The sequence below is a fragment of the Chiloscyllium plagiosum genome, unplaced genomic scaffold, assembly GCF_037043375.1.
Source record: "Chiloscyllium plagiosum isolate Xiang-an unplaced genomic scaffold, Cpla_swu_hap1 HiC_scaffold_10, whole genome shotgun sequence".
In the NCBI taxonomy this organism is placed as follows: domain Eukaryota; kingdom Metazoa; phylum Chordata; class Chondrichthyes; order Orectolobiformes; family Hemiscylliidae; genus Chiloscyllium; species Chiloscyllium plagiosum.
Genome location: NW_028270148.1, coordinates 87499753 through 87526063, shown reverse-complemented (window position 1 = coordinate 87526063; position 26311 = coordinate 87499753). Strand labels below are relative to the sequence as shown.

Below are 26311 nucleotides of genomic sequence, written 5' to 3'. Positions count from 1 at the left end.
GAACTAACACATTTCACCCATCCACACATGCAGAGTGGGAAAACAATAGCCAACGATCTTCCAATTAAATTAGTGCTGAACTTTGAGAGTCGCCATTGTTACACGAGAGGACCCATAATAATCCCTCAAAGTCAGCAAAACAAAAGAACTGATCATTGACTTCAGGAAGAGAGGAGGAGGATACTCCCCTATCTACATCAATGGAACTGAGGTGGAGAGGGTCGAAAGCATCAAGTTCTGAGAAGTGACGATAATCAACAAGCACAATAAATGCAAATAATGTCTTTTCTTCTTCGGGAGGCTTTGCCATAAGGACCCTCACCAACTTTTACTGATGCACCATAGAAAGCATTCTATCTGGGTGCATGACAGCTTGATATGGCAAATGCACTACCCAGGACATTAAGAAACTACAAAAAATTATGTGCACAGCCCAGATTATCTCGGAAGCTAACCTCCCATCCATGGTTTCCATCTACACTTTGCATTGCCACGGAAAGGCTGCAAACATAATCAAAGACCCTTTTCACCTCAGTAATGCTCTCTTCCAACCTCTTCTGTCAGGCAGAAGGTATAGAAGTTTGAATACATGCACCAACAGGTTCAAGAACACCTCTTCCCTGTTGTTATTAGGCTGCTGAATGGACCTCTCTAATTTCAATCGAATGTTGGCCTTGCTTTTGTGCACCTCCTTTTCAGTCATAACCATGAATGCCTTGTTCAATCTAAGAGCCCTATGATCTGTATGTATGCCCTTGTTTGTTATGACTCATAAAACAAAACTTTTCACTGTACTTAGGTACATGTGACAGTAATAAATAAAAAAAACTAAATAAAGGAGAGCACATATGCACCATATTTGTGAGAGAAATTTGGAGTGTGTTAAACAGAGATGTACTGTAAAGAACCCCACCATGGCTGCCTCTGACACTGACCCTATCATTGTACATGCGACAGAAGCCCTGTACTTACCCAGAAACGAACACTAGAATTCTCAATCACATGCTTATGACCCAGGTTGAAAGTGATTAACAACAGAATCTACATTGGAAAGGCCTTGAAATGTACTAGAAAGTAAACTGTCCATGCCTCCACCCATTCCACATCTAACCCTACTCTCTACACCACCCTCCCCCCTCTACCCCACCCCCTACCTTGTACCTCACCCCTCCACCATGCCCAATTTATCCAGCTGTCCAAACAACTCTGCAAATTCCATGAAGTTTCATTCCTGTTTTAATGCTTTTAATGTTTTTGGTTATAAAAGTGGAACCAAGATAAACTGCTTCTGCAGAACAAAAAAAACGTATAGTTCTCCTTATCTCTCAAATGAACCATCAGATTAACTCCATAACCTGTGAAACATGGTGTACTGTCTGTAGGATTGATGAGTTCTCAAACTGCTACATGGAAGCAAGATGATGGCAAATCCATCTTTCCAATCACAAAAATGCCTTGAGCAGTATGAAAATGAGATAAAAATATAACCTCATAGGTTTGATTTGTTTTCATAGGTTTAAAAGTCTCGGGCTTAAGTTACAAAGCTTTTCGCAGTCATCTGTGAGGTTCACTGAAATTTGTTTGCGAAGGCTTGCAATTTCCTGTTGAAGATTAACAAATGCAATAATAAGGGAAACTCGGGTACATAGAGATCCTTACTTTGCAACAATTATGATGTAAGAACTGAAATTTGGAGATAGAGTGTAAATAAAATTCTAATCAGTAATAAGCTTTTTTATATAAATGCGTTTTTATGATAGAGAGACTGTTAGGTTTTAAATTAAAATGTCATGCAGACCTTCAAAGACCATTTTGTGTTATGGCAATGTCGTTATATTAGTTGTCCCACAAGGCCATCCTGTAAAAGGAATGCAGCCTAATGATAAAGAGCTAATACTCGTTAAATTGATAAAAGCCTTTATTAGTCCACTAATTTTAGCTGTTGAAGTCATTTGTGCTGTAGGTTTTCTGCAGTACATGGTTTAAGTGGCAGTTGTGGCAAAGGTCATGTAGGCTATACTTCCAAGCTCAGACAGATGGATCTGTGCCCCCAAGATAAATAATCTACAGTTAAGGTGTATATTTCCTCGAGTCTCCTAGATTTTTTAAACTTAAGTCAACTTTAAATTATAGATGGAACTTGTTAGATGAAAAATTTAATATACAACTAAAATTTTACATAAATTATATACCATATGATCTAGAATCTTTTGCATAATGTATGATAATTATTTGGCATACATGGATAGAATGAAGAATGGAGAAACTGGGCTTATGATCCTTAAAGCAGAGAAGGCTAAGAAGAAATGTTTAAAATTATGTATGGTTTAGATAGAGTAAATAATGTAAAACCGTTTCTGATGGCTAAAGGAACTATAACCAGAGAACATAAGTTTAAGATGATTGATTACAAAATCAGGTCCAACATGAGGAAAAACTTCTATGCAGCAAATGAAAAAAATGGAAAAATAGTGCTGATGGAAGTTATGTACAGACCTTCTGGTGGTAGTCAGGATGTGGGCAGAAAATAAATCAGGAGATAGAAAACGCCTGTAAGAAAGGCAGTATTAAATGAAATCATGGAGGACTTCAATATGCAGAATGACCGGGAAAATCAGGTTGGGAGTAAAGCAAGAAGAGGAGTTTGTGGAATGTCTCCAAGATTTTCTTTGGAGCAGCTTGAGGTAGTGTCCACAACGGCACAGGCAATTCTAGATTTGGTGTTGTGTAATGAGACTGACTTGATTAGTGACATAATATGAATGAGTGAGTGACATAATATGAGTGAGTGAGTGACATAATATGATAGAATTTGCCCTGCAGTTTGAGAAAGAGAAGCAGGAATCAGATGTAATGGCATTATAATTGAGTAAAGCTAACAGCAAAAACATGGGGAAGGAGCAGGCCAAACTTGTCTGGAAGGGGACCCGAGCAGGGAAGATGGTGGAGCAGCAATGGCAGGAGTTTCTGGGGGTAAATCAGAGGAACAAAAGAAATTCACCCGAAAGAAGAAGAAGAAGAAAAAAATACTAAGGAGAGGATGAGGTAACCATAGCTGACAAGGGAAGTCAGGGACAACATAAAAGCAAAAGAAAAAGCATACAATGTGGTGAAGATTAGTGGGAAGCCAGATGATTGGGAAGCCTTTAAAAACCAGCAGAGGACAACTTAAAAAAAAAGCAATAGGGTAGGAGAAATCAAAAATGAGGGTAAAGCAGCTAATAACACCAAAAGAAAATAGCAAAGGTTTTTTTTAGATTCAAAGTTTGGGAGAAGATTCGTAGCTCGGGTGCTCGTTGTTGTGGTTCTGTTCGCCGAGTTGGGAATTTGTGTTGCAGACGTTTCGTCCCCTGTCTAGCTGACAATCCTCAGTACTTGGGAGCCTCCTGTGAAGCACTTCTGTGATCTTTCATCTGTTGGGGTGGTTGCTTTCGTAGTTCAGGACTTGGTCTGTGTGAGTGGTTTTCCTGTATACCTTTGTGATGAATTCTCCACAGGAAAGCCACTCACACAGGCCACATCCTGAACTACAAAAGCAACCATCCCAACACACACAAAAGAAGTTGCATCAAGACACTATTCAAAAGGGCCACAACACACTGCAGTGCACCAGAACTGCAAAAAGAGGAAGAAGAACACCTATACAATGTATTCGCCAAAAACTGATACCCGCAATTTCATCAACAGATGCCTAAGGGAAAGACAATGGAACGAGGACATGCCACAACCCAAAGGACTAGCCACACTACCGAACATCAAGAGCATTTCCAAACTGACAGCCAGACTACTGCGACCACTAGGACTCATAACAGCACACAAACCAACAGCCACTCTCAGACAACAACTCACCAGAACGAAGGACCCGATATCCAGCATGAGCAAAACCAATGTAGTGTACAAAATCCCATGCAAGGACTGCACAAAACACTACATAGGACAAACAGGAAAACAGCTAACGATCTGCATCCATGAACACCAACTAGCCACAAAACGACACGACCAGCTATCCTTAGTAGCCACACATGCAGATGACAAGCAACATGAATTTGACTGGGACAACACTACATTATAGGACAAGCCAAACAGAGAACAGCCAGGGAATTCCTAGAGGCATGGCACTCATCCACAGATTCAATCAATAAGCACATCGACCTGGACCCAATATACCGACCACTGCAACGGACAGCTGGAACTGACAACCGGAAACGGCAGATTCAAACCACTACAAATACCGGAGGAAAGATCACAGAAGCGCTTCACAGGAGGCTCCCAAGCACTGAGGATGTCACCTAGACAAGGGATGAAACGTCTTTTTTTTAGATATCTAAAAGGGAAGAGTGGACATTGGAAAGCTGGAAAATGAGGCTAGAAAGGCATAATGAAGAACAAAGAAAAGACGTAGGAAGTGAATAAGTACTTTGCATTTAACTTCACAGTGAAAAACACCACTAAAATACCAGAATTTAAAGAGAGTCAGGGGACAGAAGTAAATGTAATGGCCACCATTAAAGAGAAGATGCTGAGAAGGTGAAAAGTCTGAAGGTGGATACATCACACAGACCAGATGGACTACACCCCAGACTTCTGAAGGAGATTGTTGAGGCATTGGTGGTGATTTTTCAGGAATCACTGGAGTCAGGGAGCGTCCCAGAGGTCTGAAGAATGGCTGATGTAACACCCTGTTACAAAAGGGAGGGAGGCAGAAGACAGGAAGTTGTAGGCTGGTTAGTCTGATCTTAGTCATTAGTAAGATTCTAGAGTAACCATTATTGATGATGAGATTGTGGAACACTTCGAAGTGCATGGTAAAACAGCTGAGTCAGCATGACTTCATCTAGAGGAGATCACATCTGACAAATCTGTTAGAATTCTTTGCTGATGTAATGAGCAATTTAGACAAGATATGGAGGGGCCAGTGTTGGATTGGGGTGGACAAAGTTAAAAATCACACAACACCAGGTTTTCGTTCAACAGGTTTATTTGGAAGCACTAGCTATCGAAGCACTGCTCCTTCATCGAGTAGCTGTGGAGCAGGACGGTAAGACACAGAATTTATAGCAAAAGATTACAGTGTCATACAAGTAAAATGATTAATTGAATGAATCTAGATTGCTGTTAAGTCTTTCATCTTTTAGAATAGGTTACAGGCTTTGGTTCATTAATATGTAAATCCCAGAACTTTTAAGTCACATTCTCAAGATAGCTTAAGGTTTTATAAAAAAAAGGTGACAACTCAGCTCAGACAATACTTTAAAGGTGTGAGGTCAGAGTCTGTCTATGTCTCAATCTTGAGTCAGATTGCTTCTATTTCGAAAGTGGAATTTACAAAATGTTCCATGGATTGATTGCCTGCACTGACTGCCTACAGGTTGTGCATTTTTGAGCAAAATAGAATGTATCTGCAAGTATGATTTTGCAATACAAATTCACCCCATAGACTTACATGTGTGGATAGAGAGTGAGAGAGTGAGAGAGAGAGAGACCATGTGAGTGTGTGCGTGTGAATGTGAGTGCATGTGAGAGACTGTGTGTTTGCGTGTGTGCAAGCTTGGTAAAGTATATGTGTGAGTGTGATGAGGTATAAGCCTGGAGAGGGTGTGTGCGTGAATGTGAGTGTGAGTGTGGGGGGTGTATATGTGTGTATATGAGAGAGAGCATGTGAATTAGAGAGGGTCTGCGTGAGTGTGTGAGAATATAAGAGCGTATGTGTATGTGTGCTTGCGTGTGCCTGTGAGAGCGTGTAGAGTGTAATGGGGTCACCTGTAGTGTGACATGAACCCAAGGTCCTGGTTGAGGCCATCCTCATGGGTACCAAACTTGGCCATCAGCCTCTGCTCGCCCACTTTGCATTGTTGCCTGTCCCAAAGTCCATCTTGTAGGATGGTCACCTGAAGATGTGTGGCTGAATGTCCCAGACTGCTGAAGTGTTTGCCCACTGGGAGGGAACACTCCATCTGGTGATTGTTGTGCAGTGTCCATTCACCTGTTATCGTAGCTTCTGCTTGGTCTCGCCAATGTACCATGCCTCAGGGCATCCTTGCCTGCAGCGTATGAGATTGACAACATTGGCCGAGTCACATGAGTATCTGCCATGTACACAGTGGGTGGTGTCCCGATATGTAATGCTGGTATCTGTGTCGACACTCTGACCCATTTTGCAGTGGTTGCCATGACAAGGTTGTACTGTGTTGTGGTTAATGTTGTCCTAAAGGCTGGGCAGTGTGCTGCAAACAATGGTCTATTTAAGGTTTGTTGCGAAGTGGAGGCATTGGGAAGGTCTTGGCGAGGTGCTTATCTTCAGCAACAATGTGTTGCATGCACGAAGAACATGGCGAAGTTTTTCTGCTCCTGGGAGGTACTGGACAATGAAGGGTACCCTATCGGTCGTATAGAATCAACATTAAAATAATACGAAATCCTGAATTTGGGCCATCTTGGAAGTTCCTGTGCAACTTTTGGAGGTGCCCACTCGTGTTTCTTGCTGTGACTTTTGTGCTCTCAATCCATTACACAGTTAGACTGCAGACAGTTCAGACAACATAACATAAAGAACTAGGAGCAGGAATAGGACATCTGGCCCCTTGAGCTTGCTCTGCCATTCAATAAGGTCATGGCTGGTCTGTTTCGTGTACTCAGCTCCATTTACACTCCCTCCCCCCCATCCGTTCATCATAACCGTTAATTCCTTTACTATTCAAAAATCTACCTTTGCCTTAAAAATATTCAGTGAGATAGCCTCAACTGCTTCATTCCACAGATTCAGAAGCGTTTGAGAGAAGAAGTTCCTCCTCAGCTCAGTCCTAAATCTGCTCCCTCTTATTTTGAGGCTAAGCCCCCTAGCTCAAGCTTCTAATTTCACCTGCCAGTGGAAACAACCTCCCTGATTCTGTATTAACTATTCCCTTCATAATTTTATATGTTTCTTTAAGATTCCCCCTCATTTTTCTAAATTCGATTGAGGATAGTCCCAGGCTACTCAATCTTTCCTCATAAGACAATTCTCTCAACTCTGGAATCAACCTAGTGAACCTAGGAATGGTGGCTCAGTGGTTAGCACTGCTGGCTTATAGCACCAGAGGCCCGGGTTCAATTCCAGCCTTGTGCAACTGTATGGGTGGGGTTTGCACATTCTCCCTGAGTCTGTGCGGGTTTCCTCTGGGTGCTCCGGTTTCCTCCCACAGTCCAAAGATGTGCAGATTAGGTAAGTTGTCTATTGTGTTCAGAGAGGTGTAGGTTAAGTGCATTAGTCAGCAGTAAATATAGGGTCGGGAAATGGATCTGAGTAGGTAAATTGTCCATAGTGTTCAGGGATGTGCAAGTTAGGTGCATTAGTCAGTAGTAAATATAGGGTAGGGAAATGGATCTGGGTGGGTCACTCTTCGGAAGGTCGGTGTGGACTTGTTGGGCTGAAGGGCCTGTTTCCACACAGCCCCCTCCTCTGCTCCCCCTCCAGAGCCAGTATATCCATTCACAAGTGAAGAAACCAAAACTGTATACAGTATTCCAGGTGTGGCCTTACCTGCACGTTATACTGCTGTAGCATAACCTCCCTGTATTTAAACATGCAATTCTGTTGGTCTCCGAAATGTTTTTCCCCATACGCTTGTCAGCATGTCTCCCCTAGACCTGAGGTTTCAAACAGCTAATACCCAGCTGGACCACCATCTGTAGTCTGAACTCTGAGATACAAGGTGGTATAGATTAATGCTGCAGAGGTTGGGAAGAGTTGTTACAGTCTATGGAGTCAAAAACTTTCCAACAGCATTTTCTCACTTCAGCTCTAAATCTGTCATGGACTGCTTGAGATTGCCGTAGTATTGCCAGTGGTGCTATCATTATCATATCATGCAACTATTAGTTTGATAGGAGATTAACTAGATGGACCCATGGTCTTTTATATTGCCGAGCAATTTTGAAGGCTAACAGTTAGATGCATTAGGTTAAAAATGACTCAAAATATAAAATAATGCTTTTTATGATTTTGGGGAACTTCTCATGTGTAGCACATGGAGGGTATATTTGGAGGTAGCAAGTGATAGAAAGAGGGAGAATGGATCAGTGGTGCATCATAACATTGCAAAGCATAGCAAGGGTAACAGAAGGATCAGACATATAAAGAAACTGCAAAGAATTGTCAGGAAGTGAAGAGTAAGTGGCTTACCTTGACCACCCTGGAAGACCAACTCTTCTAACACTATAAAAGGAGTCCTAGGGTTTGGGGAGGTACAATTCAATATTGATTATTTACAAAGCATTTGGGAAGTTGCGTCCAACCCATCGACTATTTCTTTTAATTACAGTAGATAATTCTGTGGGTAAGAAGAACCCTCAAGGAAACTGTCAATTGAAATCTGTTAACAAGTGAGGACAAGCTTTATTAATCAGAATTTTCAAATTTAACTGAGGGTGTACACGTTTCTTGGAGTTCCTGGATATCACTTGTGAAAAAAAGATGAGAAGAAATGACCGGCACATCCACCATAACTACTTAAACGGCACGGTGGCACAGTGGTTAGCACTGCTGCCTCACAGCGCCAGAGACCCGGGTTCAATTCCCGCCTCAGGCGACTGACTGTGTGGAGTTTGCACGTTCTCCCCGTGTCTGCGTGGGTTTCCTCCGGGTGCTCCGGTTTCCTCCCACAGTCCAAAGATGTGCATGGTCAGGTGAATTGGCCATACTAAATTGCTCGTAGTGTTAGGTAAGGGGTAAATGTAGGGGTATGGGTGGGTTTCGCTTCGGCGGGTCAGTGTGGACTTGTTGGGCCGAAGGGCCTGTTTCCACACTGTAATCTAATTTAATCTGAACCTGTAAAATAAACCACACAGCTGCTTCCATGCCTAATCGTGTACAAAGCTTTGCTCATAAAAATTGGTCTGAGAGTTTACTTCAACTATTCTACATACATTGTAGATCACTTTAATGACATTTGTGATGACCTTCACTATTTTGATATGTCTGTCTGACCTCCAATTTATGTCTATGATATATCAGATCAGCATGGGTACTGCTTATGTTAAATTAACTTGGACCTTGAAACCTATGAAGGAGAATAATGGAATATGGTGAATAGATGGATGAATAGACTGTATTTGAGGATAACTGTGATCGAGATTATCATTTTGTGTTAAGGTGTAATTGTGTCTGTGATGGATGTACAGATGGAGATGTGAAGAAGTGCATCGATAGATAAGTAAGTATTTGCTTGGTCAGTTGGTATGGGGAGTGATATGTATGAATAAGCTTGGGAAGGCAGAGTGGAGAGGTATAGTTGAGGATGTCATTGTTCTCAATATTTCTGCTTTGTTTAAATCATTGAAGCACTTGATTCTGGCACTGTATTCAAGGGTGTGATAGCATGCTTCTTCTGGTCACCTTCTGAGCAATTCCCTGCCTTGCCCTCTTGCTCTCAGTGGAAAGCCATAGAAAGTATCCCTTGCAGATCACGCATCAGGACTATGGAGACATTAATAAAGCAAGGTATGAATTTGCCATGTCGGACTTCCATAAGAGGGCAGGATTATTTCTTCTTGCAGATCTTTAAAGTTTATTTCTCAACCGGCTATGTTGACAGTTTTGAAAAGTCTATTCTTAGGACAGCTTCTTTATGGGTTGCTTCAAATAGATTAGCATTTCCATTAAATTGTAAAAAGAGGAATGATATAAGAGTAGGTAAAATATTTATACAAACAAAATATTGTGCAAACTGTTTGGATCCTTGATATTCTTGTTGGTTGATTACATGTATGCTGTTTAGTTCTATGCTTTTTCCAGTGACTTTATTTACAGTAATTATAGATTAGTAGTTGAACAATTGGAATAAACAAGGACATTCACGCTTGGATAAACTTAACTGACTAGAGTTTTCAAGATATGTTTAAATTAAACTACCCTAGTACTGCTGGTGTATTTATTCAATCAGTTTCATCAGAAGACAATCAGGGATGGGGTGTTGCTATGATATTGTAAGTCTTTTACTAGGCTGATATTTTGAATTAGATTAAGTAACTAGTGACATTTCCATACTCCTGTTTATCAAAAAAAAATCATTTTAGTTTTGCTCTGGTGAAAGGTTATCTGAACTGTTAAATTTAAGCAGCATCTCAGTCCAGCTTCTCCGTCAATGAATACAGTCTGCACCCATGCTCAGTGATAAAACTTAGAATAAGGCCTTACTCTGGAGTGCTCCTATTAGTTAGTCAAATATGTAAACCTTTAAAATCTTTTTTTCTTTGGATATTCTGACTTCAAATGCTGAACATAAACAAGTTATCACATTCTCTACTTTCTATCAGTTTGATAACTATTTTTACATGTCAGTTAAGACCAGTAATTACAAAATTTCAAAACATTGATCTTTTATGAACAGAAAAGAAAAATATTTGAGGCTAAAAATCTCAAATAAAAACAAAAAAGTGCTGGGAACATTCAGCATGTTAGCTATCTTCCGTGGCCAACATTTCAGGGTCTAATGAATGTTCTAGTGAAAGGTCATTAACCTTAAATGTTAAGTCTGTTTCTCTCCACACATGTTGCCAAAGATGACTGTTAGAAGTAGTTTGGATCACATTGAAAACCAGCCATTGGTGATGACAGAATTTGTTAAGAATGGGCATGTATCCTCTGGCTTGTGCAATCTTTTATTCCAGCCTCATTATGATTGATCATTAGTTCTATTTCAATGAGAATATACACATTTCTCCGAAATAGCAATGACTTTGCCACTACAACAGGAAAATAAATGTTTTTTTTAAGAGGTCCTTGTTTATAAATTGACAATTTATTTCCACAATTTAAGCTCAAAATATTCCAAAGCATTTGACAGCTATTTAAATACTATTCTGGAATGCAGTTGAGTTTATTTGTTCAATGTTAAACTGTAGTTATCCATAGCCTGTTTTCTTTGCTATCTGCCATTAATCAAGCCTGAAAATGCAGTTGCTGAGAAACTAAAAGTAAGGTGGAAGGAGTCGACATTTTGAAGCATTGAACAAAACTTCTGCTCAACCAATAAACCTGATGTGTCAAATCTGCACAAGTCTGAGACACAAATAGAAACAGAGAAGAAGTAGGTGTATGCCATTTGACCTCTGGGCCCTGCTGTGCCATTCAGTATGATCATGGCTAATCAATCATCAACCTCAATACCCTAATCCCACCTTCGCCCCATATCCCTTGATCTCTTTTGCAATAATAGTGATGTCTACCTCTTTCCTGAAAACACAATGTTTTAGCCTCAACCACTTTCTACTGTTGTGGATTCCAGAGGCTTACCACTCTCTGGATGAAGGAATTTCTCATCTCAGTCCTAAAAGATTTGCGTCTAATCCTTAGCCTATGACTCCTGGATCTGGACTCGCTCACCATCAAGGACATCTTTTCTGCAAGTGACCTGTCTATTTCTATTAGAATGCTATAGTTTTTGAAATTAAAAATCACATAACACCAGGTTATAGTGCAACAAGTTTAATTGGAAACATTAGCTTTCGGAGTGCAGCTCCTTCAGGTGATTGTTCACAAATCATTTCCAAAATCATAGTTTTTGAAGAGATTCCTCCCTCATTCTCTAAGCTCCAGTGTATACAAACAGTGTATACAGTGGATACAACTTAATCTCTCCTCGTATATCAGGTCTGCCATCCCAGGAATCAATTTGGGGTAAACCTTTACTGATCTCCGTCTACATTAAAAAGATCCTACCTCAGATAAAGAGACCAAAATTGTGCACACTTTTCCAGGTGTGACCTCACCAGTGCTGAATATAATGGCATCTAGGAGGGTGAAACTGCAATTTGCCTTCTTTACTGCCTGTTGTACCTGCATGCTTACTTTCAGTGTCTAGTGTATGAGGACTCTCAAATCTCATTGAACATCCTCCTCTCTCAATTTACAACCTTTCACATAACAATCTGCCTTCCTATTGTTATTACCAAATTGAATAATCTCACATGTATCCACATTATACTGCAACAGCCATGCATTTTCCCACTCACTCAGATTGTCCAAATCACAGTGCAAGATCACTGCAATCTCAGACCTCACCTTTCCACTCAGCTTTAGGTCATCTGCAAATTTTAGGATATTACATTTAGCTCCTTCTTCTAAATGAACATATACTGTGAATGGTTAGGGTCCTAGTACCGATCCCTATGGTACCTCACCAGTCAGCGCCATTCAGAAAAAGGCCTTTTTCATTCCCACACTTTGTCTCCTGTATGCTAACCAAATGCACTATCCTATGTGCTTTAATTTTACACATTAGTCACTTAGGTGAGACTTTATCAAAAGCCTTCAGAAAATCCAAATAAAACCACATCCACGGATCTCCCTATTATGTATACCCTCAAAGAATTCTAGTAGGTTTGTCAAGAATTATTTTCTTTTTGTTATTCCATGCTGACTGTGTCTGATTTTACCACTATTTTTAAGTGCTCTAATGATGAATCCTTGATAATGGATTTTAGGGTTTTCCTGACTACCACTGTCACACTGTTTTTAATTCCCTGTTTTCTGTCTACCTCCCTTTTTAAATATAATACATTGCATTAGATACCTTCCAATCTATAGGAACTATTCCAGAGGCTAAAGAATCTTGGAAGATGACTACCAATGCATTCAATATTTCTAGCCATTTCCTTAAGTACTGTGAGGTGTATTTTTAATCAGGCCTTGGAGATTTATTAGCCTTCAATTTCATTGATTTCTTCAACATCAATTTTCTACATGTATAGATTTGCTCCAGTTCTTCCTTTTCACTAATCACTGTGTTCCCCACCATTTCTGATGTTATTCATATCCTCCTTTGTGAAGACCAAAGTGATGAATCAAGTTCATCGGCCATTTTTCTGTCCCCCATTATAAATTTCCCCATTTCTGACTGTAAGGGACCTACATTAGTTTTCACCAGTCTTTTTCTCTGTACATATCTGTAGGAACGTTTAGTCAGATCTTATGTTCCCCACAAGCTTACTCTTATTTCTCACTTTCGTACACTCATTTTTTTCACTTCTTAATAAATCTCTTTGTTTTCCTTTATTGACTTTAAAATATTCCCAGTCTGCAGGTCTTTTTTTTTGCCAATTTGTATGCCTTTTTGTTTGCTTCTAATACTATCTCTAACTTCAATTGTAAGCTATTATTTGGCCTCTTTGCACTCTTGCACGAGATAGCAATAAACAATTTTTGTAATTCACTTGTTTGCTCTTTGAATGTTTGCCGGAGCTTATCCACTGTCATTCCTTTCAGAAACATTTCCCAATCCATCACAGCATACTCAAACGTCATAACATCATAGTTTCCCTTATTAATATTCAGGAGTCTAGTCTCAGAATCAACTACCTCATTTTCCATCATGATGAAGAATTTCATCATATTATGCACACACATCTCCAAGGGGTATCTCACAACCACATGACCAATTATTCCATTAATCTTAACAACTGTCAATGAAGATGAAGAATCATTTAAGTTCACTTGTTCTAGCACCTCTTTTCTTCACTGGTAGATCCAACTTTGTCATCAAATCAACAGAGTTCAAGGTTCAATCTATACTTGGTTGCGAAGCATATGGACATTGTCTAGATAGCAGTGACCCACAAGAAAGCAAAGTTTCTCCATTTCCTCAGGGAAGAAGGCCAAGCCGCTCACAGATATCTATATTTGATCTGACAGTGAGTGCTCTTGAAAATTACGTTAATTGAATGATTCATATTCCACCACAGATGTCAGGGAAATAGATGAGTCTACCAATGAATATATGACAGCATTGCAACAGATGGTTTCTAGATTTGGTTGGCTTCCAGTTTAATTTAGATCAATGTGAGGTGCTGCATTTTGGAAAGGCAAATTAGGGCAGGACTTATACACTTAATGGTAATATCTGAGGGAGCATTGCTGAACAAAGAGACCATGGAGTACAGGTACATAGTTCTTTGAAAGTGGAGTCACAGGTCGATAGGATAGTGAAGAAGGCATTGGTATGCTTGCCTTTATTGGTCATTGCATTGAGTAAAGGAGTTTGGAGGTCATGTGGTGGCTGTACAGGACATTGGTTAGGCCACTACTGGAATGTTGCGAGTGCTTCTGGCCTCCCTCCTATAGGAACAACATTATGAAACTTGAAAGGTTTCAGAAAGGATTCACAAGGATGTTGCCAGGATTGGAGGGTTTGAGCTATAGGGAGAGGCTGAATATATTGGGGCTATTTTCCTCTGGAACATCAAAGGCTGAGGGGTGACTTTATAGAGGCTTATAAAATCAAGAGGGGCATGGATAGGGTAAATAGACAAGGTCTTTTCCCAGGGGTGGGTGAATCCAAAACTAGAGGGCATAGATTAGGGTGAGAAGGGAAAGATTTAAGATGAATCTAAGGGGCAACTTTTTCACGCAGAGGGTGGTGCGTGTATGGATTGAGCTGCCAGAGGAAGTGGTGGAGTCTGGTACAATTACAACATTTAAAAGGCATCTGCTTGGGTATATAAACAGGAAAGGTTTAGATGGATATGGGCCACATTCTGGCAAATAGGACTAGATTTATTGAGGGCATAAATTTGGCATGCATGAGGTGGACTGAAGGGTCTGTTTCTGTGCTGTATATCTCTATTACTCTATATACATTTGGCACACTAATTAATAAATGACCTAATTCAGGACCAACTTATAGAAAATCCTCAATTTTATAAATTAGAGAACACCTCCTTGGTGAAGACAATGATATAACATTAGAAAAGGCCATGACCTTGGCAATACAAACTGAATTCTCAATGTTTGCATTGAAGACGTTACACAGAAATGCACCTCAGACTCAGGGTTGCAGACATGCCTTGGACAATCAGCTCACATGCGAGGATATGGACAAAGAGCCCTCAGTAGTCTCAACAACACATATTTATCATACTCAGATTCCCTCAGAAATGCTCCAAATTGTGGAGATATCCATCAACTCACAATGCCATGTACAATCCTAGAGAAAAACATGGAACTTATAATTTAGAAATAAGTTACTCTGCAAAATTGAGAAAATTGACTAAGAAGACTTCATAAATTTGGTAAGCGGAGGAATCAGTTGACAGAGTGAAATCTGAGGTGAGTATAGCATCATAGATTGTGCTTAATCATTTTTAGGGAGAAAGTGAGGTCTGCAGATGCTGGAGATCAGAGATGGAAATGTGTTGCTGGAAAAGCGCAGCAGGTCAGGCAGCATCTAGGGAACAGGAGAATCGACGTTTCGGGCATTAGCCCTTCTTCAGGAATGAGGAAAGTTGGTCCAGCAGGGTAAGATAAAAGATAGGGAGGAGGGACTTGGGGGAGGGGCGTCGGAAATGTGATAGGTGGAAAGAGGTCAAGGTGAGGGTGATAGGTCAGACTGGGGTGGGGGCGGAGAGGTCGGGAAGAAGATTGCAGGTTAGGAAGGTGGTGCTGAATTTGATGGATTTGACTGAGACAGGCTGGGGGGAGGGGAAATGAGGAAACTGGTGAAATCCGAGTTCATCCCTTGTGGTTGGAGGGTTCCTAGCCGGAAGATGAGGCGTTCTTCCTCCAACCGTCATTTCGCTGTGGTCTGACGATGGAGGAGTCCAAAGACCTGCATATCCTTGGTGGAGTGGGAGGGGGAATTGAAATGTTGAGCTACAGGGTGGTTGGGTTGGTTGGTCCGGGTGTCCCAGAGGTGTTCTCTGAAACGCTCCGCAAGTAGGCGGCCTGTCTCCCCAATATAGAGGAGGCCACATCGGGTGCAAAGGATGCAATAGATGATATGTGTGGAGGTACAGGTGAATCTGTGGCGGATATGGAAGTTTCCTTTGGGGCCTTGGAGGGAGGTGAGGGGGGAGGTGTGGGCGCAAGTCTTGCACCTCCTGCGGTTGCAGGGGAAGGTGCCGGAAGTGGAGGTTGGGTTGGTGGGGGGTGTGGATCTGACGAGGGAGTCACGGAGGGAGTGGTCTTTACGGAATGCTGATAGGGGAGGGGAGGGAAATATATCCTTGGTGGTGGGGTCCGTTTGGAGGTGGCGGAAATGACGGCGGATGATGCGCTGTACATGGAGGTTAGTGGGGTGGTAGGTGAGGACCAGTGGGGTTCTGTCCTGGTGGCGGTTGGAGGGGCGGGGTTCAAGGGCGGAGGATCGGGAAGTGGAAGAGATGCGGTGGAGGGCATCGTCGACCACGTCGGGGGGGAAATTGCGGTCCTTGAAGAAGGAGGCCATCTGGGATGTGCGTTTTTGGAACTGGTCCTCCTGGGAGCAGATGCGGCGGAGTCGAAGGAATTGGGAGAATGGGATGGCGTTTTTACAGGGGGCAGGATGGGAGGAGGTGTAGTCCAGGTAGCTGTTAGGATTCAAGATCACAAACATCTAAATGTTCCTCCTCAATGATATTGGTACAAAACTAAATTGAACATTCAATACTGCTATCATTTTTTTTATAACTTTCTCTTACTCCTGTGACAGACACTCTTCCAGTTTACAATGGCTTGGTTATGTCGGTTTTGAGAATGATTGTAATTCTAGTGTGCAAGATTCATGTTCTATGTAGCCAGAGGCAGAAACCTTGTGGGGAATAAAACTTCTCAAAGAGCTTGGCTTCAAAATTGAAGATCCCACCAGAGTACAAATTAACATGATGGATGACACTGACAACGTACAACTGCATCTTTCCTTATTTCTGGATTTGAAGAGATTAAGGTGTCCTGCTATGCTCTATTGGTCGACAATTTATTTTAACCAGTTTAGCAAAATTTTGGATGGTTGCCATTGGCAATCCTTGTTAAAGTGTTATGAGTTGAAGTGACTTGAAGGAGACATTTGACTAAGTGAATTAACTTAATCCCATGCACACTGAACCAAATGATTGCATGACTCAAAAGTGGCAAACTGAGACTATGTGTCAATGTAAGATGGAAAAGCACAACAGGTCAGGCAGCAATCAAGGAGCAGGAGAGTCGACATTTCTGGCAAAAGCCCTTCATCAGGAAGCTTTTACCCGAAACAACGACTCTCCTGCTCCTTGGATGTTGCCTAACCTGCTGTGCTTTTCCGACACCACACTCACGACTCTAATCTCCAGCATCTGCATCTCACTTTCGCCTAGTCAACATAAGGTGGTTAACAAAGCAGTTATTCCAGATATATATCCAATTCCTACACTCCAAGAACTATCAGGAACATTTTTGACTCCATAATCTTCAAAGCTCAGCATGCAATGGCGGTATCTTCAGGCACTACTAGCAGAGAAAACCTGATATTTTGCAGCTTTTGTTGCTCACAATGGAATATGTTCAAACCATAGAATGCTTTCAAAATGTTACCAAGTTCAGCATCTGACACATTCCAGAAGGTTCTATTTTCAATCTTGTCAGACATTGAGAGAAGAGTCAGCCAACTCAACAATGTCATTGTTTGTGTAAAAGGATAATATAAACATGATCATGGTTAGCAATGGTGCTGAAGATGCTCAACAGGGTGAAATGCACATTCGCGGTTTCCAAGATTTACTTTCTATGGTATAGAATGAAGCTGTTAGATCAAAGTCTGCACACAACATCAAAGTCATTCATATGTTTCTGATTGACATTTTACTTTACTATCACCAACCTTAATCACAAATTAATTCCCAAATAAGCAGAACTTGTGGGACAAAAACAGATCTTACTGGAGCAACTGAGCAGGTCTGGCAGCATTGTTGGATAAAGACAGAGTTCATGTTTTGAACCCAGTGACTTTCTTCAGGAGTGAGAGCTTTGAGGAAAAGGTGGTATTGATAGTGATGACAGTGGATGGGTGGGAAGGAAGATTGAATGGATTGATGGACAAAGTTAAAATTCACAATACCAGGTTGTAGTCCAACAGATTTATTTGGAAGCACTAGCTTTCGGAGCTCTGCTTCTTCATCAGGTAGCTGTGGAACAGGATCACAATAGGGATAAAGCCATAGAGATTGCACAGCATGGAAACAAACCCTTGGGTTCAATTCGTCCATGCCGACCAGATATCCTAACTTAATCTAGTCCCATTTGCCAGCACTTGGCCCATATCCCTCTAATCCTTTGCTATTCATATACCCATCCAGATGCCTTTTAAATGCTGTAATTGTACCAACCTCCACCACTTCCTCTGGCAGCTCATTCCACACATGCACAACCCTCAACATGAAAAGGTTGCCCCTTAGATGCCTTTTAGATCTTTCCCCTCTCAACCGAAACCTGTGCCCTCTAGTTTTTTATAGCAAAAGATTACAGTGTCATGCAACTGAAATGGTATTTTGAACAAACCTAAATTGCTGTTAGGTCCTTCATCTTTTAGAATGGGTTGCAAGTTTCAGTTCATTAATATGTTAATCTCAGAACTTCTTTTAAGTCACATTCTCGAGTTAACTTAAGGTTTTATTTTAAAAAAAGGTTTGGTGTAACTAAAACTGGTGCGGTCATTAGTACTGTTTTTAAATTGTCAAATGCCTCCTGGCATTGTTCTGTCCACTGAAAGTTTGTGTTCTTCTTCAGCAAATCTGTTAACAGTGCCACTGCACTGCTGAAGTTTGGAACAAACATCCAGAAGAATTCGCTTAGTCCCAAAAATCGAAGCACCTCTTTCTTCGAGTTTGCTCATGGAAATTCCTCGATGGCCTTCATCTTTGCGTTCCTTGGGGTCAACCTTCCATGACTGATGTTATGTTCCAAGAACATTACCTCTGCTTTCACAAATTCTGTTTTCTTTAAATTTATTACCAGTTTTGCTTTACTTAATCGTCCAAAGCGTTCTGCCAACTGTACCATGTGATCTTTCCATGACACACTAAAGACCACTACATCATCCAGATTAACTGCACAGTTTGTTAACCCAGCCACAACTTTGTTCATGAGTCTTTGGAATGTGGCTGGTGCGTTCTTAATTCCAAAGGGCATCACTTTGAATTGATAAAGCCCATTTGGGGTTACACAGAAATTTCTTTCGCTTTCTTTGATAAAGGTACCTGCCAATAACCACCCACTCAGTCCAACTTTGTGATATAAGTGGCTTGTCCAACTTTCTCTATATAGTCCTCCAATCTTGGTTTTGGGTAAGAGTCCGATTTTGTAATGGCATTGACCTTCCGATAGTCCACACAAAATTGTTGAATCAGGTTTGGGAACTAACACAATCGGTGAACCCTATTCTCTCTGACTCAGTTCAATGACAGCTTCATTGAGCATTGCATCCACTTTTCTTTTATCAGAACAGCATTCCCTACTTTTACCTCATACACAATAGCGTTTGTCCTCCCCAATTTATTCCTGCATATGTCCTGATACTGCTGCAACAAACCTTTCAACTGCATTCTTTGCTCCTGAGGCAGATAGTTTACGAACTTATCCCAATCCTTCGGGGCTTCCTCATTGTTTAAAGTATTTTGAGGCATATCAGACTCCACAACATCTGGGTTTGATTCCTCACTCTGCAGGGTAGTAACTAACACCTGATTCTCCAGTTCCTTCTCTCTGTTATAGTCAGGTTTCAGCGTATTCACATGACATTCCCAATGCAGATTTTTTTCTATTTGGCATCTTTACCAGATAGTTTACTTGACTTAAGTTTTCCTCAATTTGATAAGGACCACTAAACCTGACTTTGAAGGGATCTTCTACCACTGGTAACAATGCTAATACATCATACTTATAGGAAAATGTTTGAATTTCAGAGTTTCTATCTGCCACCGACTTCATTCTATGCTGTGCCCTCTTCAGGTGCCGATTAGCTAACTCACCTACTCGATTTAATCTCTCCCTCACCCCCGATACATAATCCAAATGTGAGATCTCCGACTTCACCTTTCGAAAGTCCCCTGGGATTCAGGATGATGCATACTTGATTTAAAGTGTGTATCATTTTTAGTCTTTTCTAGAGCAAATTATATAATGAATGGAAGAGCCTTGGGAAAAGTTGATGGGCAGAGAGGTCTGGAAGTGCAGGTCCATTGTACCCTGAAGGTAGCTGCACAGGTGGATAGAGTGGTCAAGAAGGCATATAGTATGCTTGTCTTCATTGGATAGGGTATTGAGTGTAAGAGCTGGCAAGTCATGTTAAAATTGTACAAGACATTGATTTGGCCACATTTAGAACACTGTGTACAGTTCTGGTTGCCAAATTACCAAAAGGATGTGGACACTTTGGAGTGGGTACAGAGAAGGTTTACGAGGATGTTGCCTGGTATGGAAGGTGCTAGCTATGAAGACAAGTTGAGTCGGTTAGGTTTATTTTCATTAGAAAAAAGGAGATTGAGGGGGGACCTGATTGAGCTTTACAAAATCATGAAGGGTATAGACAGGATGGATAGAGTCAAGCTTTTTCCCAGGGTGAAGGATTCAATAACGAGAGGTCACACTTTCAAGGCGAGAGGTGAAAAGTTTAAGGGGGTACACGCAGCAAGTACTTCACACAGAGGGTGTTGGGTGTCTGGTGGTAAAGGCAAGCACAGTAGATTCATTTAAGATGCATCTGAACAGATGCATGAGTAGGTGGGGAGCTGAGGGATGCAGATGCTTAGGAATTGGGCGACAGGTTTAGACAGTAGATTTGCATTGACTCAGGTTTGGAGGACCGCAGGGCCTGTTCCTGAGCTGTAAATTTTCTTTGTTCTTTGTTCTTTGTTATACCTAAGCTATCCATGACTTCCTTAAACAGCCTAATAGTAAAATTATAACCTTGGTCTGAGCGATCTCTCTGGGTAACCCATACCATGTGAAGAAAGCTACTAATTCCTCCTCCATCTTTTTAGCCTTAATACTTCGTAATGGAATTGCTTCCAGAAATCTGTTGACACATTCATTATGGTCATCAAGTAATGGTTGCCACTTTTAGTTTTAGGGAGAGGACCTACACAATCAATTATTAACCGCATGAAAGGTTCTTCAATATGGGAATTGGCAACAAAGGTGCTGGTTCTATTACTGCTTGTGGCTTACCTACAATTTGGCATATATGACACGTTTGGCAAAAGTTAACCACATTTTTGTGCAGTCCAGGCCAATAGAAATGCTTTTGTACCTTAGCCTGAGTCTTCCAATCCCTAGGTGACCTCCTACTGGTAGTTCATGTGGTACCTGTAACACTTCCTGTTTGTATGCTGCTGGCAACACAATTTGGTGCACCTCTGCCCATTTCTCCTCTGCACTAACTTGCTGTGGTCTCCATTTTCATTTTGCGATTCTATCTTTAAGGAATAACCCCTCAGGAATATTCTCTGTCTCCTTTTCTGAGCATGCATCAACATTTATATTTTTTCTTGTCTCGTCTTTCTGTTAGCCTTTCAGGACTAAACACTTCTGCCTGACCCTCTGCATGTTCAAGTTTTTCCTGCATCATTATGTCAAACTGAACCACAAATCCTTCATCTTTCTCTTTAGTTTTTGCTTTGTGCTATGACCTATGATAGTGGGATCTTGTTACTACACAGTCTGGGAAAATTTCAGGGTGTTTTTCTTTTAACTTCTCAGGTCCCTGCTCTTCCTTTGGCTTCTCCACAACTCGAGGTGTCACTCTTACCTTGGATCCTACTAAATCGTTCCAAAGAACACACTGTATTCTTGGAACTGACACTCTGTCAATCACTCCCACAGTTACTACCCCAGTCTTGATTTGGCACCCCAACCTAATGTTACATAGGGGAACACTAGATTTCAAGGCGAAAGTGAGGACTGCAGACACTAGAGATTAGAGTCGAGAGTGCGGTGCTGGAAAGGCACAGCAGGTCAGGCAGCATCCGAGGAGCAGGAAAATCGACGTTTCAGGCAAAAGCCATTCATCAGGAATGAGGCTGGGAGCCTCGTGGGTGGAGAGATAAATGGGAGGGGGTGGGCCTGGGGGAAGGCCCACTCGCCCCCCATTTATTTCTCCATCCCCAAGGCACCCAGCCTCATTCGTGATGAAGGGTTTTTGCCTGAAATGTGGATTTTCTGTTTCTCGGATGCTGCCCGACCTGCTGTGCTTTTCCAGCACCACACTCTCAATGCTAAATTTCTGTCCATCTATCCCAGAAATTACCACTCTCTTGGGTAACAGGTCAGAAAGAGTGCAAATACATTCATCTCTTTCTATTCAATCCTGTATCTCTCAAAATTATGACTTCTTTCTATTCTCCCCTGTTCTTTCTGAGTAAACTTTACCAACAGAGGCAAATTCTTCATAGAGATCAGGAACTAACTCCATACCCAGCCCTTGCCTGCACTCTCCTGCAGCTCCTCAACTTTTCTTGGGGTGTCCTTTATTACTTTCACTAATGCCACTGGCTTAGCTTCTTTTACTACATTCTTTCCCACAGTGCCTTTCTTTAATGACCAGCACTGTGATTTTACTTGTCCCACTTTACCACAGTGGAAACACCTGAGGCCTTTAACCTCCTTTCCATCCTCTTGGGCTTCTTTTTTAACCTGTGGTAAACAATTACTAGTGTCCTCTACTCTTTGTTTTGTAGTGCAGGATCTCCGCTTCTCTCAATTTCTATCCCTCACAGGATGAAATTCTTGCTGGAAATTAAACTTTGCCTTATGCACCAGGGTATATTCATCCGCCATATCTGCTGCTCTTCTCACTTCTTGAACTTTCTGTTCATCCACATGAACTCTTATCATCTCTGGAAGTGAGTTTTTAAACACTTCCAGCTGAATAATCTCTCTTAGAACCGCAGAGGTTTTATTTATTTTTAAGGCCCGCACCCATCTATCAAAATAACTATGTTTAATTCTTTCGAACTCAACATGTCTGACTTGGTTCCTTCTTTGTTTCTGGACCGCTGTCAATACACTTCATAAGCACTTAATACAGCCTGTTTGACAGCTTCATAATCCCTTGACCCCTCATCTAACAGCACTGCAAATACCTCACTAGCTCTACCTACCAGCCTAGTTTGAACTAGCATTACTCACAACTGTCAAGCTAATTTTTCAAATAAAATAAAGAAGCTTCGGCAACATTCTCATCAAAATGTGGCAGTGTTTTAACAGTTTGTATATAACACTACCTTCTCTCTTCATCTCTATCCTGTTAACTTGACTTTCCTGACTAATTCACAACTTCTGAAGTTTAAATTCTCTCTCCTTTTCTCTTTCTTTTCTTTTTCTGTTTCCCTTTCATCTCTCTTTCTCTTTCTTCTCTATCTCTTTGTCTCTCTCTTTCTTTCTCTTCTCTCTCTGATCAGCTGAGAACCTTCTCTTTTCCTTTTTCCTCTCTCTCTCTTTCTTCTCTTTCTTTTTCTCTTTCTCTCTCAACCCAAACTGTTACGTCTCGGCAGTGGACCCTTCTGCTAATTAAACCAAACATACAGAAAAGCTCACCTCGCCTTGTAATCTGTTAACGTATGAGAAACAGAGAACTTCCCAAATTCCACTATTTAAAGAAAAATATCAATTTTATTTTTTAACTCTAAAAGTGAACATTAAGCAACAACTTTTTAAAACTTGAAGCCTCCTTTCTTTTAAAGGTCTGTTATCTACCTTCTAATCTATAACAATATACTAATCCAATAAAAGTCGAGAGTGTGGTGCTGGAAAAGCACAGAAGGTGAGGCAGCATCTGAGGAGCAGGACAGTTGATATTTCGGGCAGAAGACCTTCATCAGGAATAAGCATTTCTGATGAAGGGCTTATGTCCGAAACGTTGATTCTGCTGCGCCTTGGATGCTACCTGACCTGCTGTGCTTTTCCAGCACCACACTCTCGTCTCTGACCTCCAGCATCTGCAGTCCTCACTTTCTCCTGATCCAATAAAAGCCCCTATTAAAATTGCATCAACCTAATTTTCAAAACCAGACAGCAGCTGTCATCATCAGCATCTGTCTTCCACTGTCTGTCAAGCTGTCTGAGTCATCTTCAGTTTTTTGCTGGAAAGATATTTCATATAAAAAAGTTACCTTAGATAGAGTGCATGTTGAATAGCAGTATCTCCCTCTAGATGGCAGGTTGTCGCTCTCTGGCTAACTCTCAAACTGCCAGCATATTTATGCCCCAAACATCGAATTGTCTCATTGGTTCGATGTTGGCAAAACTGTAAAATTCAAATTCAGTTGGGTTTTAGTATCCTGGGGCATAATTTAAACTGATTGGTCAAATTCAAATAGAGGTCAAAGCAACTGAGGTGTCTAGTTTACAGCCAAATGTTACATATTTTCAATTTTCCAGCACACTCTAAGACTGCTAGTCAGTCACATGACAGTTGCCCGCAAATTCTCACTGCAAAATAGCCTTCACTCACTCTTAAAGATATAGTACACGCCTTCAAATTCATAACACAGATACGATGCTCAGCTCATTGATCACCAATTCTGACATGCCACAGTGAGAAACCAAAATGACCTTTTCCGGAGACAGACACAGGATGCAACCGATAGGGTACCCTTCGTTGTTCAGTACTTTCTGGGAGCAAAGAAACTACACCATGTTCTTCGCAGCCTGCAACACATTATCAATGTTGATAAGCACCTCATCCAGATCTTCCCTATGCCTCCATTTCTCACCTTTAAGCAATCGCCAAAACTTAAACAGACCATTGTTTGCAGCAAACTGCCCAGCCTTCAGGATATGAACCATAACACGTGAATCCTTTCATGGGCCACCACTGCAAGACATGTCAGAGTGTCGACATGGATACTACCATTACCTGTGGGAACACCACTCACCATGTACACGGCAGGTACTCATGTGACTTGGCCAACGTTGTCTATCTCATACGCTGCAGGCAAGGATGCCCTGAGGCATGGTACATTGGCGAGACCAAGCAGAAGCTACGACAACGGATGAATGGACACCGTGCAACAATCGCCAGGCAGGGGTGTTCCCTCCCAGTCAAGGATCATGTCTGTGGTCAGGGAATTTGGCCTCAGATCTTCGGGCAACCATCCTCTAAGGCAGACTTTGGGATACACAACAACGCAGAGTGGCCGAGTAGAGACTGATAGCCGCGTTCGGAACCCATGAGGATAGCCTCAACCGTGCCCTTGGGTTCATGTCACACTACAGGTGACCCCACTACACTATACACTCTCTCACACACACACTTATATACTCACACACTCACACAGACCTTCTCTCATACATACACTCTCTCTCATACATAAACATGCCCCCCACACTCACACCCACGCGCACACCCTCTCACAGGCTTATACTCCATTACACTCACACACAAACTTTACCAAGCATGCACACACACTCTCAAGTGCACTCACTCACTCACATGCAGACTCTCACACTCTGTCTCTCATGCGTACACACACGTGAGTCTATGGGGTGAATTTGCATTTGCAGAATTATATTTGCAGATGCATTCTATTTTGCTCAAAAAGAGGCCAATCTGCAGGCAGTCAATGCAGGCAATCAATCCATGTAATATTTTATAAATTATTACTTTGGAAGTAGAACCCGTCAGACTCAAGATTGGGGTACAGAAAGCCTCTGACCTCACACCTATAAAGCATTGTCTAAGCTGAGCTGTCACCTTTTTTTAATAAAACCTTCAGTTATCTCGAGGATGTGACTTAAAAGAGTTCTGAGATTTACACATTAATTAACCGAAACCTGCAACCCATAAAAAGATGAAAGACCGAACAACAATCTAGGTTTGTTGAATATATCATTTCAGTTGCATGACACTGTAATCTTTTGCTATAAATTTTGTGTCTTATGATCCTGTTCCAAAGCTACCTGATGAAGGGGCAGCTTAAATGTTGTGCCAGATGTTGAAAACTGAATGCAAATGGTCTACTGGAGAGTGGGAAGTGCTAGCTTTCATCTCTGTGAATATTGGTGCATGTATCTTTTGTAGAAATCAATCACCAAGCTGTTGGACTATAACCTGGTGTTGTGTGATTTCTAACTTTGTTGACACACACTCAGGACACCACCCATGCCCTCCACCTCCTCCGAGACTTCCGTTTCCCTGGCCCCCAACGCCTCAACTTCACTATGGATATTCAGTCCATCTGCACCTCCATCCGCCATGACCAAGGCCTCCAAGCCCTCCATTTCTTCCTCTCCCAAGTACCCTTCCACTGAAACTTTTATTCATTTGACTGAAATGGTCCTCACCCTCAACAATTTCTCCTTCCAATTCTCCCACTTCCTCAAGACAAAAGGAATAACCGTTGGCACTCACATGGGCCCCAGCTATGCCTGTTTCTTTGTTGGCTACGTAAAACAGTCCACCTTCCGGAGTTACACTGGCACCACTCACCACCTTTTCCTCTACTACATTGATGATTGCATTGATGCCATCTCATGCTCCCACGAGGATGTTGAACAGTTCATCAGCTTCACCAACACATTCCACCCCAACCTTAAATTCACCTGGACCAT

At 41.5% G+C, this 26311-nt stretch overlaps 1 protein-coding gene and 1 pseudogene across 2 annotated transcripts in view; one reads left to right on the top strand and one right to left on the bottom strand.

Moving 5' to 3' along the window:
• Window positions 1-26311, top strand: part of prkn (parkin RBR E3 ubiquitin protein ligase) — a 1164944-nt gene that overhangs the window by 657671 nt on the left and 480962 nt on the right. The window lies entirely within an intron of this gene.
• Window positions 1509-24547, bottom strand: LOC148148998 (uncharacterized; annotated as a pseudogene).